The sequence below is a fragment of the Bicyclus anynana genome, chromosome 26 (assembly GCF_947172395.1).
Source record: "Bicyclus anynana chromosome 26, ilBicAnyn1.1, whole genome shotgun sequence".
Taxonomy (NCBI): domain Eukaryota; kingdom Metazoa; phylum Arthropoda; class Insecta; order Lepidoptera; family Nymphalidae; genus Bicyclus; species Bicyclus anynana.
In genome coordinates, this window is record NC_069108.1 from 4,161,312 (window position 1) to 4,179,288 (window position 17,977).

Consider the following 17,977-nt stretch of genomic DNA (forward strand, 5'->3'; position numbering starts at 1 on the left):
TTAAGCTGAATATATCTTGTTTAGTAATAATATGTACATTATTTTCATAGCTGGGCACCGTTAATCAAATAGTTAGCTTCGTTAATCGTTAATCCGCTACAAAAAAAGTTAGCTTCGTTAAACGTTAAAGCGTTACATTCCGGAAGAATTAACGCAAGTTAACGTTAATCGTTAATCCGTTAATATGACTGGTTAATATTGCATTTTTATATCATTGTGTGAAATCCCCATTGGAAAATAAGGGTGAGCACTGGGGAAAAGTGCCATAATTTGATTATAGTTGATTTTATCTATAATTTTAACATAAATATAGTAATTTGTTGATTTCATTATGAAAAAAATCTTTCATCATTTCTTACTTGTCTAAATCTGTTAATCGCGTCGCGCGGTAAATAGTAGGCATTGGATTAACGATTAACGGACTTCTGCATATTAACGGAAGTTAACGGGTCCGTTAACATTTTTGAAAGTTAACTTAAAAGTTAATCCGTTAATCAAAATGTTAACTTCGTTAATTAACGATTAACGGATTAACGAGTTAATGCCCAGCTATGATTATTTTGTTATTTTAGAGACATAAATTAAAAAAAAAATTACATTAAATGTATCGAACTGTTTGTAGATTTATATTCTATTAATGATACAGAACCACGAAAAAAATATCCGCACTAAAGACCGAATCACCCTATATACCTATTATGTGTAATTTAAGCCAGTGTTGTTATCTATTAAATGTCTATATTATTATTAAAAAATATATAATATATGAATGTAAATTAATGATTTATGTCGAAATTTATTTGAATCGTATTATACATGTATAAATAAAATTTTATTTTCCAACTTAATATTACAAGAAAAAATTTTTAGTAGGCAGTGCCTGAACATTTGTCTTCCTCACCGTAATCATTTAATCTATTAAAAAGTGGATGCACAATCAGCGACCAAAAAACGTCCCCACTCAATGAGTGCCAAACACAACTTCTTGGCACTCAATTCAAGTAGTCACATTTGCAAATTCAACCTTAAACTCAATGCTTAAGGTTGAATTTGTTCTGAATTTGAGATTTTTTTGAATATTAGACTAATTAGACTATATTAAAAGGGCTTTAGGTATAATTTTCTTACTAATAATTCTAAAGCTAAATTGGCCAGTTTTCAAGTGACATTTTCTACATGATTGTGCGTCCTTTTATTATAAGAGGTCAATGGTTGAACGCCAATTTCAAGAACTGCAGGGAACTAGTAGAAGTAGAACTTGCTCGGTTTCATCCACGTGGTTCCCGTTCCCGTAGGAATACGGGGATAAAATATAGCCTATAGCCTTCCTCGATAAATGGGCTATCTAACACTGAAAGAATTTTTCAAATCAGACCAATAGTTCCTGAGATTAGCGCGTTCAAGGTGTACCATTCAAGTCACTAGGTACATCGTTTTTCATCGCATTTTTGTTTTTGCTATCTTCTAACATTGTGTTTTCAACAAAATTACACAATTTTCGTCATTTTACGTAAATTAACTTAATAATAGTAGTAGTAACGCTATTTTAACAAAAAACCTGGTATTTACGTAGTTTTTTTGAAATAATCATGTTAGATGATCGTAGAAACAAAATAACATTACCATTTAATGTAAAATGGTGCAGTTAAGTTTATTTCGTTGAAATAACTATTTTAGATGATCACAAAGACGAAAATACGTCGAAAAACGATGTAAGTAGTGACTCATTATTTCAATGGTACACCAAGATACATAATAGGCCCGCTGATGGTGCAAGGGCGTGGCGCAGTGGTATGCGCTATGGATTGTCGAGATGGATTTCCTGGGTTCGATTCTCGGCCTGGCTGATTGAGGTTTTCTTAATTGGTCCAGGTCTGGCTGCTGGGAGGCCTCGGCCGTGGCAAGTTACCAGCCTACGAGATCGTACCGGAACGCTCTCGTAGCGCTGTGGATTTTCATCCTCCTAACAAGTTAGCTCGCTTCTATCTTATTGCGTCATCACTTACCATCAGGTGAGATCGTGGTCAAGGGCTAACTTGTAAAGTATTGGTATATAAAAAACACACGAAATGATTTTTATTATAGAGATATGAGTGCTTTAATGCTAAGTTATGCACGGTTTCCTTGTCTAATAAAATTAATTATACAATAAAATTTTAATAAGCAGCAAATTAATAAAATTTGAAAATAGAACTCGTGCTACCATAGATATATGTGAGCAAAGATTGGTGCTACATGTGATTCCTACAAATTTCGCGCCAATCCTCCCGTATTGTACGTTTGTTTGTCAGGCCTAGTTCGGACTACTTTAGTATTTTAGTCGAGTACAAACGATTTTTGGGCGGTAAATCCAAAAATCGTTCGTACTCGACTAAAATACTAAAGTAGTCCGAAATAGGCATTTAGGGTCTTGTATCTATGGATACGGCAGTTGGTAGCCCTGCTTGACTTCCTGACGCTTGTCAGTTGTTGCATGTCATGACATTAATTTTAATTTGAGAAATGTCAAATGACATAAGATTGATCAATAAAAAATAAGATGGCGTTTTTCGCATTTGGTTAAAAAGTCAATAGTAACAATAGTTGAGTTTTTCTTGTTGCTTGGTTGATTCGAGTATATTGTTGGCTATTCGCAAAGTTTTAACTCCTTTTGTGAAGTTTTGAATTGATCATGGTTACGACTACGAGCACTCTGTGAGCGCTGAAACCAGGTACTCAAATCGATGAATTCAAGATGCAAAGTGTACAAATAAGTGTAGAAATTAAATCTATTCTAGTATTCTAATCTCTAAACGATATGTTCTGCGCGCCGTCATTGTTTTACTCATTTGTGTACCTTGAGATTGGTTATGTAGCTGTCTGTTGTGATTAATAATGTAAGGATCAGAAAAAATACGTTTGTTGGCGTCTTTGATTTTTTAGCTGATGTTACATCACGATATACATTTCGTCGTAGTTTTCATTATTTTCCTTGTAGGGACAAATCAATCAAAACCAAAATTGTTAAGGTAAAATATTTGCTATCTATATAGGGTTTAGACAATTCTGCTGTGGTTTCAAGTAAGTAAGGATAAAATGCTTAGCAGCTGTTAATCTATCTAGAACGACAGCTGTTAGGGTGAAAAATGTATCTCAAGGAATTATTTCAAATATCATTATTTCACAATAGTGCTATTTCAAATAAATGTGAGTTGATGGGAGTGTGAAATGGTATGTCAGTGTTCCCTGATTTGTAAGATTTGTTCACCTTCAAAAGGAGTTTGGATGGGTAGCTCTGTGTGAGATTTATGAACAACTCAAGGGTCAACATAATCTTATAGCTGATTATCATGGAAATAAAATATCATTGTTGATGAAAATAGTTGTTGTTCATGAAAATAATTGCAAATATGGCTTAAATTTGCAATTATTTTCATTATGGAGGTAAATCACACTGTCCTCATAAAAGCTGAATATAGCACCTCTTTTTTGAAAGTTGTTTAATAAAATAGACATTACTGTCTACAAATGGTGTCTGTTGGCTTTATTGTTTCCAAATATGTAAAGGGACAAGATAAACTAAGGAGTTGTCATTCTATTTAGAATCATGGCTCTGTAACAAAAAAATTATGTTTAGTGTTGTCTTTGAACAATAGTTCTCACTTTTAGTTAATTGTTATCACAATAGTATTTTATTGGTGATTTTTCATAGTTTAGTTTGCTTGGAGGTAAACCACATTGTCCACAAAGCTACTAAATAGACTACTGTCTAACAATGTTGACGATGGGTTTACTGTGCTTTCAAATATGTACACAAGGACACAGGGACAAAATAAACTAAGGAGATGTGAATCTGTTTTCAATGACAGCTCTTAACACGTTTGCTGCGGCACTGATTTTTCTGTACTTTCCTCTGGTGCAGTATGAGGTTTTTTGACCTCGTACTAAAACTTTCTGTGGCGTGGAACGGGGTTTATCGATCTTGTAACGCTTGAAGATGCTAAAATCCTTTTTTTCTGCTGCTGTTATACGAGGTCAATTGATCTTGTACCGCAGCGAACGTGTTAAGGTGATAAATATAACAACTCAAGGATCAGAATAATGTTTAGTCGTGTCTGTATTAATTAATTAAAATTAATTAATCTCTTACAGCCAGTTTCTTCATGTAAAGCTAAAGTAACAGTAAAAGTAGTAAGTAGTAAAGAAGACTTTATTTTTCAGTGAATAAGACCATCACTTTTGATATATGACGTTACTTTGACTGTTCTAGCAATGAAGAAACTGGCTGTTAAGCTGATTGACAATTTGCAATAAATATTATGTTGTAAACTAAGGAGATGTCAGTCTGTTTAGGATGACACCTCTTTTATAAGAACTCGAGGTTCAGAATAATGTTCAGTGGTGTCTTTGAAACATTGTTGTCAGTTTTGTTGTCAAACTTAATTGATTGCCATCACATTTCATTGATGATTTTTCATAGTTTAAATTTTGCTTGGCGGTAAACCACATCATCCACATAGCTACTAAAGGGACACTATTGTCTATCAATGGTGTCCGATGGCTCTGTTGTATTAGAGATGGTTGTTGTTATTTATCATCACCAATTTAATAGTTTTGCATTAGCATTCAAGAAGACTAATTGATTGAGTTTCAATGTGGAAAGCCTGCGTATATTAAAGTTAAATCCGGCTTTAATAAATTAGCATGGCCTTCAATGGAAGGTCAGCTACACATGCCATGTAGTACCCACAAGCAATTTGCTTAAAGCTGTTGCAGCTGATTGCACAATAGTAATGAATTTAAAAAAAAAAAAAAAAGAAAAACAAAAAAAAAAAAATCCGGCTTTAAAGAATAGCCGTTCACATGGCACAGAAGTTATATTGCATCTTGTGCAGTATATTTTGGCCAAAGTTGGATATATTTGCAATGACGTAAACCACCACTCAGTGGGGTTGTTACATTTTCCATTAAAGTCTGTCAGCTGATGTTATTCGACGCCGCCACGTTTTCGATACCGTTGAACGTCACCTATAGTCATTGTTATTCGATTATTCGGCAGCATTCCCAGGAAATGGTTCTCGTATTCCCGTGGCTGTGGCGTTGATTTTTCTGGCATCGGGTGTCAGCAACTTATGCTGATGCTCGACAACGAACCACACTAAACAATTTATGATCAATAATTACAACACAAAACACTGCACTGAATCACTAACGCGACTGGCAGCGTGACGGTGTACACGTGGCCGTACAAACAACGGATGATGGGGGAGATGGTATGTTTTGGTGTCAGTGTTCCCTGACTTGTTAGTTGTTGAATAGATTGGTCAGGGATTCAAGTACAATGGCCATCAAGTATTAAACGCATGATTTATTTTGACCTCTTGAAAAAAATATATATTGTAGACATGTACATTCTAAATAGAAATAAAAAATATATCATGTTTTCTACTTTTTTAAAAAAAAAAACCTTTTGTTGGAGATATACAACATCATGCATTTACTTACTATTATTTCTCCATGTTTCACGCATCACTATTTTAGCTTTAATGGTGATTGGATTAAGAAAACCATATATATCTAGAATAGACATAATAATTCTCAACATTTCGCGTTTTGTAGGTTTTCTTTCGAAATTTAAAATATCACTCGGAATACGTTTGAGCGTTGTATCTATAGCCAATGTATCTACCGATGGTAGCCATAGCAGTCCGAGCATCCTTTGTTGATTATTTACGTTGAATTTACAGACTTGCTTTCATTTGGTATTTCTTCGAGCACTTCTGGGATATTGTTTACGCAGTTTCTTATTTCGAAGCCGCCCCGCTGGTAAATGATTGTGATATCTCTGATCAGCTGTTTTGCCGTCGTGACGTCATCCACTGAGTCTATGTAATCGTCCATGTAATGTGATTTCAGCACGGCGTTTACACTTACATTAATTACATATGTAACTCTTTGAAAACATGCTTGGATTTATTAAGACATAGGGCTACTCCACAGTTCTCACACTTTGTTGTGTGTATCCCTAACACCTAGGCATTTTGCACCTGCTGCGAACAGTCATCGGGCCAGTTACCAACATTATCTGTCCTTATGTCCTTAGGTGGAAGATGTTGAACAGGCCCTCGCCTTTTTTGGTTTAAAGTTCCATTTCAACACTGTCACTAGTGCGGGCATTCCTCGTTTGCTAAAGAATAGAAGCTAGTTCCAGTCTATAGTGACACAAATTCATAATTGATGATGAAGCTTAATTTCTGTTCAAATATTTATAAACCAGTCAAGAATTAATTACTGCCATGTCCATTAAGTGATAGAAGATACGTAGGTACCACTTTCGACTTCTCATTCCGATGCGATACCTACCAATGAAGCTGTCCATAAGGTCCACTCCGCCCATATGGTCATTGTATTCCTCTATGTGGGCAAGAAATCTTATTCGCTTTGTCAAACCGTTCTACTTCGGAGTCAGGTTCTGCTCCAACATATGAAGATAGGGAAGTGACAGCTTTATTGTCCTTCCAAGTTACAGCTGTCAAATCAACAACTCTTTATAAGTTCCATGGGGAACAGATTTTTTCATCAGTGTTTTGTGTCTGGTAGTCTACAATTTCAAATCTGTTGTACTATACAGTGCCTGACTGTAGATTCCTTTTTTGGCGAGATGGGCAACTAGTGGCACAGAGGTATAAAAGTTGTCAAAATATACAATATGATTTATATGCATTGGGAACACCTCTGGATAGACGGATAACAAGATTTCCTGCTGGCCCAAAATCTGGCTCATCTTGAAACCGCTCATTCTCTTGACCAGTGTATATCTCAAACTTATGAGCATAGTCTTTTACACATTATATATAATTTTAACCCTAGAAGCCCAATCATATTTAAATAGCTATAAAGCCCAATCATACGTAAAAATTACGTGTAAAAATAAATTTCAGAGTTTTCCAATGTTTTTCTGGTAATGAACTATATTTTTGCATGAGTTATCATAATTTAAGTTTTAATTAATAAATAAAATACTTTTTAAGTTAAAAATACTCTTTATTAATACAATTATGGCACTTTAATCAAATCTTGGAAAAATAATCAACAAAAACATCAAGCTTCTAACACTATTTCTTAAAATTACGTAATTATAAAAAAAAATCAAGTAGTTTTAAATGTTTTCATAAACTTGTAATAATACTATATAAGTCTCTTAGAAAAAAACAGTCTTTAAATGCAGTCTTGACAAACATCAATATTGTGTTCTCCACATATAGCCTTTAAGCAATTGCAACACTGCGCTTTGGTCATCCGCTTTTTTTTATATGAACAAAATCCACAATAGCGTCGTTTCTTTGGTTCTGGCTCATCACTAATATTTTCCGGAGATGGCGGTACCACATTTTTCAAAACATTTGTTATATTGTCGCGTAGAGTTCTCTTCAAAGTAGGTGCTTGTAGTCGTTCTTGCATCCAAGGTGTCGTTAGATCTATGCTTAATTTTTTCATAAATTCTTTGCGGCTCATTGGTTTTTCTTGTTTATTTATCTTATTGTGACAGTATATTATATAGGAGTTCACAAATGCCATATTCAACATCCCGTAAAAGACCGCCATTGGCCACCTATTAGTCTTCCTGTTAGCAGACATAGACTTACACATCTGATCGAAGGAATCAACGCCGCCTTTTGTTTGATTATAAAACAATATCATATCCGGTTTTCCGTTACTATTATTGATAACGGCATCTTCATCACAGGAAGACAATAAAAATACCATTTTCGACGGCTTTGGTTTATAGGAAACCAAGGTCAAAGGGCCATCAAAGCAAAAAATTGAGTATCCTACCGGCCGTGAGCGAGAATTCTTGATCTCTTCAGGTATTTCTCTTTTGTTAGACCTGATAGTTCCTACTATTGTTAGGTTGTATGGAGCCTGGAGCATGTTCTTAGCTAATGGGATAGACGTGAACCAGTTGTCGCAGGTAACATTTCTATTTGTGCCGTGTACAGTTTTAGTCAGCTCTTTTACATAAAACTCGCCCAGTGGTAAACCATTTGTTTTCGTACTTTTACCAAGGTAAGGTATGGCATCTAGCATTTACTTTGTTGCAGCGTCACACTCATGGGGAATTTTATGCCATATTTATCAGGTTTATTGGGAATATACATCCGGAATGGACAACGGCCGCGAAAACCCAACAATTGCTCATCTACAGTCAAGTTACTTCCAGCAACATAGTTTTGTCTGCATTGATTGATAAAAATCTCCCATATTTTTCTCACCGGCAAAAAAGCATCATCGCTACGAAGAGTTGGTCGCAGTGTTTTATCGTCCATTCTCAAACATCTTATTATAAATTCAAATCTCTCTCTGCTCATCACTGATACATATCTGGTACCAGAGAATGTAGCGTCAAATAAGTCATCAGTTGAGAGGTGGTTATCTTTCATAACAGCCGTCAGAGTGAGAATTCCGACTAACGCCCAGATCTCCATTGTATTTGTATCCCTGTAGCTTGCTGAAATGTTTTTAAAATTTTGTCGTTTTACTGTCATCTCGACGTGTGTCCACTTGACTATTTCATGAATTATCTCGTCTGTTATATAAAGTTGAAAACAGAGCAATGGATCAACAATATTCCGACACATTCGCGTTGGTCCTCTATTTGTGCGTATAATATTGATAGCCGAAGTCCTTCCCGTCCCTTTGTAGTTGACCATATATGGTTGTTTTTTCCACGTATTGACCGCTGAGGCAAACAAATTATTCTGTGTGTAGTCAATGAAGTTACCTCAAGATTAGGCAATTCCCGAGAAGCAATATTGTTATCGGAGCCCTCTTGCCTTCTTGTATCTTCAATGAAGTCGATCATCGCGTCCTCGTTATCACTCCAGACATCATCTTCAACTACAAGATCTTCTTCCTCGGAGTCCGAATCCAGCGGAGAATAATCGTCATCATTTTCTAAAATTGCAACTATTTCGTCCTGGTTTAGCTGTTGACGGGATTCCATTTTATATTCAACCTGAAAATATTAATATCATATGAAAAATGTAACGAGGCATTAAGATTAACTCAAATAAATCACAAAAATAAAAATTAGAAACAATTTCAAAAGTTACACAAAGCCCAATTATACGTCAAAATTACGTGCAACGTCTCTATTACAACAAAATGGCGGCACTTACCGAGATAACGCAACTGCGTCCTGCGAGGTCTTAATGGCCACTGAGTTGGTTCAGAAGTTAGCGGCGATCGGACGGTAAACGTGAAAGAGACAGAGATATTTCGCCGTGGTATACGTAAAATTTACGTAGATTGGGCTTCTAGGGTTAAGCCGGATGTTGGGATATTTTATGACTGACATAGTTATCAATATTGCTATGAACTTTCTTAGTTCAGTTTCAGTCAAATTTAAGGGATTTGTCACATTTTTTTTGAACAGAGTAAAGATTAGATTCTTCCACTATCTTCTCAAGTAGAAATATATGATCAAGCTTCTTTCTACGAGTTTCTGTTAAAAAAGTTGAGACGGTCACGGGTTATTTACTGCTGTGGGCATTTCTGTGCACTGTATCTGTGGCGTCAAGAATATTTAGAACATGTATCTGGAACTTTTAAAATTCTTTCTTTTACTAATAATTTAGATTCTAAATTATCTAAATTATACTAAAAATTTAGATTCTCAATTATTAGACTTGATAGAAGATTATTTTTAAACGAGGTCTATCTAAATTTAAGAAGATAGTAAATGGACCTCTGTAAAGGCCAGGCTCAATAAAAACACAGCTTTTGGTAAAATCGGCTTATTTCTTAGGAGACGTGCGTGGTGACCGTTGCTCGGGTGGAGGAAAAGTCGTTAGTTTTTAAATTAGTTGTCAACGAGTGACGTTTTGATTTTACTGACATTGACGTTTACCACACACGTTCCGTTTCGCCTTTTATTTAAACTCAGATATACAATAACAACATGTGGAAAATGAATAATATTAATACGCGTCGTTTACAGACCTCGTTTCTCATTATCTTCATTTATAGCAGTTTTATGTTGTGGGTGTACACTTGAATATAAGGATGATTGATGATGATGAAAGTGACACTTTTTTTTTACATTTTCAATCGATCGATCCAAATCGCAGCATACTAAAATCTTTTAATTTTAGTATACTAAAACCTTTTGTATTTAATTGAAAGTCGTATTCCATTTATCATAAAATGTTTACGATATCTCATAGGTAGTTACCAGAGTTCAATTAAATTTCAGCCATACAAGCATGTGGTTGTACGTTACAATCATTTATTTGATTTTAAGACCGTGTAAGTTTTAGCTTAAGAAGTACTGTATAGTGTTAGGCTTAGATCGGTAGATAGTGAGAACCTTCTTCACTGTCTAAAAGCTTGAAGTCAGACAATGTTCTTTTTTTATATTGTCCCAAAATATCCGCTTTACAATTGGATGATTGAAAGTGGCATCTTAACTGTCCGTGACAAATCTACTTCCATAAAATTAAGTTCTGACATCACAGCTTCTGTGACAATGTCAGTTCTTCGTTCTACTGTTTGTTACATAAACAATGAATATTTTTTAGTATCTCGTTCAATGGGTGTGTCGATGCCTCTCCATGATATTGCATTTGTGGAAAACGGTGACACGAGAAGATCTTTTACGATGTCCATCAATTCTGTAAGAGCTTTGAGAGCAGGCGGCGCGCAAAAATCAAGGCTTGTCAATTTCAAGCATTTTCCGTCAATCTATAAAAATTAAAATAAAGTTCATTTAAAACATTTAATCAGACCTTTCTTTACCTCCATAATTTAATGCCGACCTTAGACAAGATTTAAGTAGAAGCCAATTTTATCGCCGCCTACATCATCACCGAAAAACAAAACGCACAAGCTACAGGAGTATATGAACAGTTTAACATAAACCTTGATAATGTAACGTTAGTTTAATTTTTTCACCAACGTTCCTTGTGATATGAAACTAGGTCGAAAATTTAGTTGCAAGGGTTTAATAAAATTACTCTGTTTTACAATGATTGATTGATTCACTATTATAATTACGATCTTGATGCTCAAACGTTCTTCAGGGGTTTTGTATGTATGTACTTCGCACTACTTGTAGAATTCCGGGATTCTTGATCGCTTGAGTGTTGTAATAGAAGTTTTGGAGTCTGTAAGATTTTGTAGAGCCGTAGAAACTATGGAGTCCTCCCAATCCTCGGCAGCCTTTTATTGAGGATATCAAAGACCTTCTCTTGTACACTCTTGCGTGTAACCTTCTCTGCGATCATGTGGTGTCTTCCAAGGCACTCTTGCATGTATCCTTCTCTCCGTGATGTGGTGTCTTCCAAGGTACTCTTGCGTGTATCCTTCTCTCCGATGATGTGGTGTCTTACAAGGCACTCCAGCGTGTTTCCTTTTCTCCGATGATGTGGTGTCTTATAAGACACTCCTGCGTGTATCCTCCTCTCCGATGATGTGGCGTCTTCAACTCTCACAAAAATTTTCAATTGTCACATTATGAGGCTATCACTTATACATACGTAATGCGTATGGGTTATGGTTCCCTCCAGCGATACAGCGTCTTCGACCCCCATTACTGAATCTCCGATTATCCAAAAAGGACACGATTGTCCGAATGATGCGCCTCGGAGCAGAAAAGTCGAGTTTACGTAACACAACACCTTGATCACTGATACCCGGACATAATTTTACCGCTCAAGCGGTGCTCAAGCTCATTGCTTGAATTGCCACTGAATGCAATGTAAAAAGTTTCTGTACAAATGAATAGCATTTTGGACTTTTTATATATATTGATAAGGAAAGTTTTTTTTTTCTTTTTTGAAATTTGCATTTGCATGTTCATAAATAACTGTGACAGTTATTAATTTGTCTCCATGAGTATTTGAAATGTACTGTTTTCTGATAATTTCTGTGCATGGTTCAATTTTGATATAAAGTTATGTTGTTGTGTGTTCAGACCTGAAGCCAAACTATTCCTGTCTCGGCTCAATGTGTGTCATGTGCAGCAACAGGAGTTTCTCGAACACTGAAGATATCGTTGGCTGTAGAGTGATTGACCTGTAACTCTCAGGCAGCAGCTGATCTTTTCCTTGTTTGGGTAGCATGGTCACCATGCTTCTGGAAGTTTCCGCAGCGCATGATAGCGTCGCACAGACAAAAATAATGTGCTACTGCTCTGTCTTGCATGGTTTTGATGTTGATTTTCATTATAGAAAATTTCTGTAAACTGTGTTTCTTCGGAAATATCAGAAAAATACTTTCATTGAGAATATAAACGCATAATTTTGTAGGCATACATTGTTATCTTCCTCACAATTTACTATGAAAATGGATAACGCTATTGAGGAGAAGAGATTAGAACATCTTTTCAAGAGCAACCGTGTTTTCTTGCTCCATAGCATTGCTGCTTTTTGATATTAATGTATAATTTTTCAACAGGGTCTAAACTATACTTTTTGGATAATTCTTGTCAAATAGCTTCCATGCCCTCAATAGTTTTTATTAAGTTTACTATTGATAATACAGTTGATGTTATTGATCGAAGTTTTGTTGCCAGTCTTTTTTGTTGTTAAGGTTTTACAATCAAATTATCTACAAGTTGACATTTTTTCTTTTTTTTTTGTGTTGCCACTAAAATTATAATGCTCCGTAATTATAACGTCCCCGTTATGTTGGCTAACAGTTGTTAGTTTGTATTTAAGTGTATCGAACGCGAGCTGTTGTTGATTTTCCCATTTGAAAGGTACTTTTTTTTTGAGGGGATTAGTAAGGCTTTGGAATTTTCGAGAAATCAGGACTGAAACGGCGGTAATATGAAACTAAACCAAGGAATGATTTTATATCCTTGAGGGTTTTTAGCATTGGAAACTCAATAACTGCCTTAATTTTATCCAGATTTGCCTTTATGCCTTGTTTCGTAATAACATGACCTAGGTAACAAACTTCTTATCTCAAGAATTCGCAATTTTCGGGTTGTACTTTTAAGTTGAAGTCTCTTAATTCTATGGAAAATCGATCTAAGGTTAAAAGTATGTGATTAAAGGTCATTAGTATAACAGACTACGTCGTCTAAGTAAACAAAACACCAGATACGTTGGAGTCCTGATCAGGCTGAGTTGATGAGCCTCTGGAATATAATTTTTTTAGTCCAAAAGAATTGGAAATGACCTTGAGGAACCGTAAAAGACGTCTTGGCTTTATCAGCTTCATTCAGCAAGATTTGATGAAACCTAGATGTTAAGTCCAGAGTAGAAAAGTATTTGCTATTCCCGAGTTTGGAATGAAAATACTGAAGACCAACACATTTCATATTTTAGCTTACAATGTTATCCTATTCGTAATTAATCATTAATCTTAACCATTCTAATCTAATAACAATAATAAAATGAACAAATAGCTCACCAATTCAAACCTCTGTGCTGACCAGATTCGTAACAGAAACTGCGTTAAGTAACATGTATTTGATTTACACAACAGAAAATAATTACAATTCATTTTAAATTTTTCAAATAGGTTCAATAGATACTTTCCGAAAACCATGACAAGTTTGTCTAGGATTTCTGTGATTTGAGGTATGTGATAAGTGTCGCTAAGTTCTAAGTGTAGCACGAGTCGTCCTCCGACTGAGTCTGAGTCTGAGTCTGATAAATCAGACACATAGTCCAAATTTTGTAAATTTTAAATCCTCTTATAAATTTTTCTTGGTTGGTTGGTTAGTGCGTGGTGAGACTTGATGGACGTGGAGATGTAGGCTGCAACCCTACCCTGGCGAGTTGCAGCGTCGTGCTGAATTTGCTGCGGATGCCGAATTGTTCCGGGCGAGGGGTTGAGTGTGGTTCTATTCTTCTCAGCAGCAGGACTTCAAACAGCTTTGATACCGCTGACAGGCGATAATTCTGCGGCTTCGTCGGGCTTTTTCTGTTCTTCCAGGTATTTGGGAAGTAAGAAGTAGCCAACCCGCAGAATACCGAGTATGTGACTTCGTCCGCTCCGGGAGCCTTTTTGGTGTTCAACCATTTGATTGCACTCTTTATATGGCCTGGAGTGAAGAAGGCTGGATCTTCTCCCTCCGCGTTGTCATTGTGTAGGTTCCCCTCCAAGTACAGCCGCACCATCTATGTCTCGGGGTCCAGGTCTTTGTTGGGAGTGAATTACTTCTGCAGGAATCTTGCTAGTATACCCGCACGATCCGCTGCTCGATAACCAAAGTTTCCGTCTTCGTGCAGCAGAGGTCGTTGCCATTGACGCCTGGGTTCCTTCTTCCTTTCCAAGAGCTGTTTTACGCGGTGGGGAAGAGCCACCCCGACTCCCGTAATCTAATATTTGTACGTAATCTAATATTTGTACGAGAAAGTCGTTTTTATACACACTGCGATGCGGTTGCCGGCTATCCGCTCCGGTTGTTCTGAGTGCTGCGGCTGACTGACGGCCAGCCGGACGGTTGCTCTACACACTACGCGGATAGCGCCAGTTTGCAGTTGCCCGCCATTGACAGTGAAGGTGTTTATCGATGCTAGCGCATTAACTATGGATTTCGATTCAGAAAAAAATATTTTTCTGTTTCTTGTTCTTTATGTAACGCGAGTAAATATAATAAATAGCTGCTACTTCTTTGACGTCCATCTTGGAAATGAGTCGACCCTACCGCAAACCATGACGGTTTCTAACCGTACTTTCCGGTTAGGGTTGCGGCTCTCCGTCACCCGGCTAGCCGCAAGCGCAACCGCGTCCTGCGGTCAGCCGGCACGGCTAGCCTCATTCCGGCTGACCGGATAGTGCGTTGGTACCCTTAGGGTGGGTCTGGCGGAGAGTTTCAATTCAATCAAGGCAAAAAAAATCAACGGCGTAATTTCGACGGCCTCATGGCGCAGTGGTATGCCCGGTGGATTTACAAGACGGAGGTCTGGATTTGGATGGTGGGAGGCTTTGGCCGTGGCTAGTTACTACCCTACCGACAAAGACGTACCTCCAAGCGATTTAGCGTTCCGGTACGATGTCGTATAGAAATCGCAAGGGGTGTGGATTTTCATATTCCTCCTAACAAATTAGTCCGCTTCCATCTTAGATAGCATCATCACTTACCATCAGGTGAGATTGTTGTCAAGGGCTAACTTGTAAAGAATAAAAAAAAGGTCCTGGGTTCGATCCCCGCCTGGGCCGATTGAGGTTTTCTTAGGTCCAGGTCTGGCTGGTGGGAGGCTCCCGATCTTGTTTCGGAAGTTTGAGATGAATCTGTTAATTCTTCCAGTACCTCAAGAACTACCTCAAACTTATTTTTAGGCATCTTGACAGCTACATGTCTAGCGCTCCAGCGCGTGTCAGTGACTTGTTTCACTGCTTGACCTTTGACGGCAACCAAAGCGTTCCATCGAGCAGTTGATGCAGAGAAGAAGGTAAATAGATTCTCCAGAATTTCATCAGTCATCCTTGGTCGTCAATATTATTTTCCTTCCCATCGTCCACTTTCTTTCCCTTCTTAAAGTTTTTCTATTTTTCCATAATAGAATCGTATATCCTTGAAATCTGGCAAAAGTCGACTGAAACAGTAGTTCAGGGAAATTACCTCGCGGACAGGATTATTTGTCGACAGCCTTACATCAATAATTTGTATTGGTGTAGGTACTTGTCAATTATTTATGTCAACAGCAATTGCGTGACAAGTAGGTATTTTAAATGGCGCGCGCGCCTAAATGTTCCCGCTCTGGGCTATTCTGTAACGATTTTCTTTACAATTCGCAAGTTCGAGTTTCGAATTAATCTCTTATCACTCTCTGTTTAACACTATATTTATTTATTTGCTGAGAGCACAGATTAACACATGTTCGGCCATTCCTGGCGTACAATAGTTTACCTACACAATATAACATGAAATAAAAATAAGAAAGTTTAATAACAAACAGTAACTTAAGTTTAAATTAAAGATAACGTTTGTGTAAGTATGTTTAAAAAAGTAATTGTCAAGTATGTCTTGACGTTTTAATAAATGTATTATTAAAATGTCAGGCAAATAAAATCATACTGTTATGGCATCAAATTGTTGGGAGAAGAACTCCATAGAGGAGTGATTTTCGTTATTTTGGATTTTTATGGTGTCCACTGATTGTTGAAGCAGTTTTCTTGTTCTGCTGTTGGGTCAAAATCAACTTGATATCATCGAACATTTTTCCTATTTCAATGACGTCGATGTGGCACGTAGTTGACGTGTCATAGTCAATCGAGGAGTCCTGCGATCTGTTAGTTTCGGCTTCTCGGTGTTTATAAAAAAAAACACTTTGTTAACTGAAACTGAGTTTTATTGTTTATAATTTAACTATAGTTCAAAATACGACAACAAACTCTATTACTATGGATCACTACGTTTCGCGACTCGCGAGGACCTGCAAAGGGTCTATAGGCGGCTAGTATTATCAGGGGCTTAGCCTTGTTACTTAGTCCAGACCGGCGGACATAAACCAGGTCCGTAGCTGGACAGCAATTCGGCTAATCACCAGAACGACTGAATGTTTAGAGGCAGAGCTACGGTTTATAAAGCAGATATATTGCTGACAGAACATTTATATCTGTGTCACAGCTCTGCATTACGAATATAGAATTTAGTGATGTAACAGATCGTTTTCTCTTGGACTTACCTACGATTAGTTAATTTTGTTGGCGAAGATTCTGACGTTTTGCTTCAATTCAAAAACTTGCTTCATTTTCTGATACGATAATAGCCAAGCATCTGAAGCAGAATCTAAAAGATCCACATCTCCCATGTATTTACTGTAAATTGTCACTATTCTTGGGCACTTCTTCTTCTTTCTTCTGGGCCGTTTCCGCACTTAGCCATGTGATTGGCCGTTGTGCGTGGGTCTACTTTTGGGCACGGTACCACCTGATTTATTTTATTTTTTCTGTTAAACCTTTGCACGTTTTCCTCTGGATATTTACCAACAAAAGTGGAAAACTTGACAACTTTGTTATCCTCCCATGTGACCATAGGTATTTCTACATCATCTAATTGTACGATATTTTCAAACCTCTTCCTTTTTTGTCATTTGAGCAGTGTTTGGCAAAGGGAGACGTTTTCGATGTATTGTTCCTAACGGCGGTGTTCGGTGTATAATGCTGCTTTCCTGGGAAACAGCATCCTAAAATAGTTTTAAAGATTCAACTTCTTCTTTTTTATTTATATCCTGATAAATGGAACACAGAGTATTTACTGCCGTTGTTCTTTCATTTATTTCTGAAGATACAGGTCTTCTCCTTGACCAAATCGGTGTTCGGTATACAATGCTGCTTTCCTAACAGCATCCTAAAGAATCACTGTGAATTACATTTGGTAATATGTAATAATAATTATTATTATTATCATTACTGTAGTCCAAGTATACAGTATAGGACAAGTCTATCTCCACAGTAAAATCTGCTTTCCAAACCAGTAATAGATGTAAAAAAAATATAAATTATAAACTAGCTGTTACATATGAATCTATAAATTATTTGACTTCTGCATTCAACAAAGAAACCAATAAAATACCTATATTTTATTTCAAAGTAGATGTGCTCTGTGCTCTCTTTTGTGTGGGAAAACTTGATGATACCTTGCCCATGATCTGCACCAGACAATCTTTGGGCCACATTTGAATAATAAATATTTTTCAAATTTTTAAAGTGCATTTTAAAAAATTAAGTATCAGGTGTCTCAAACGGTGAAGGAAACCGTCGTGAGGAAACCTGTATACCTGAGAATTTGTTAATTCTTTGCGTGTGTAAAGTCTGCCAATACACATTGGGCCAGCGTGATGGACTATTGGCCTAACCCCTCTCATTCTAAGAGGAGACTCATGCTCAGCAGTGAGCTGAATATGGGTTGATAATGATGATGACGATGATTTGCAAGAATCTTGCCATAACGAGCAAAATCGTCTTCAGGCACTTCCGGTTTATTTAAAACTTTATTCAGTGAAGTCATGACTTCCTTAAGCGACTTACCAGTACA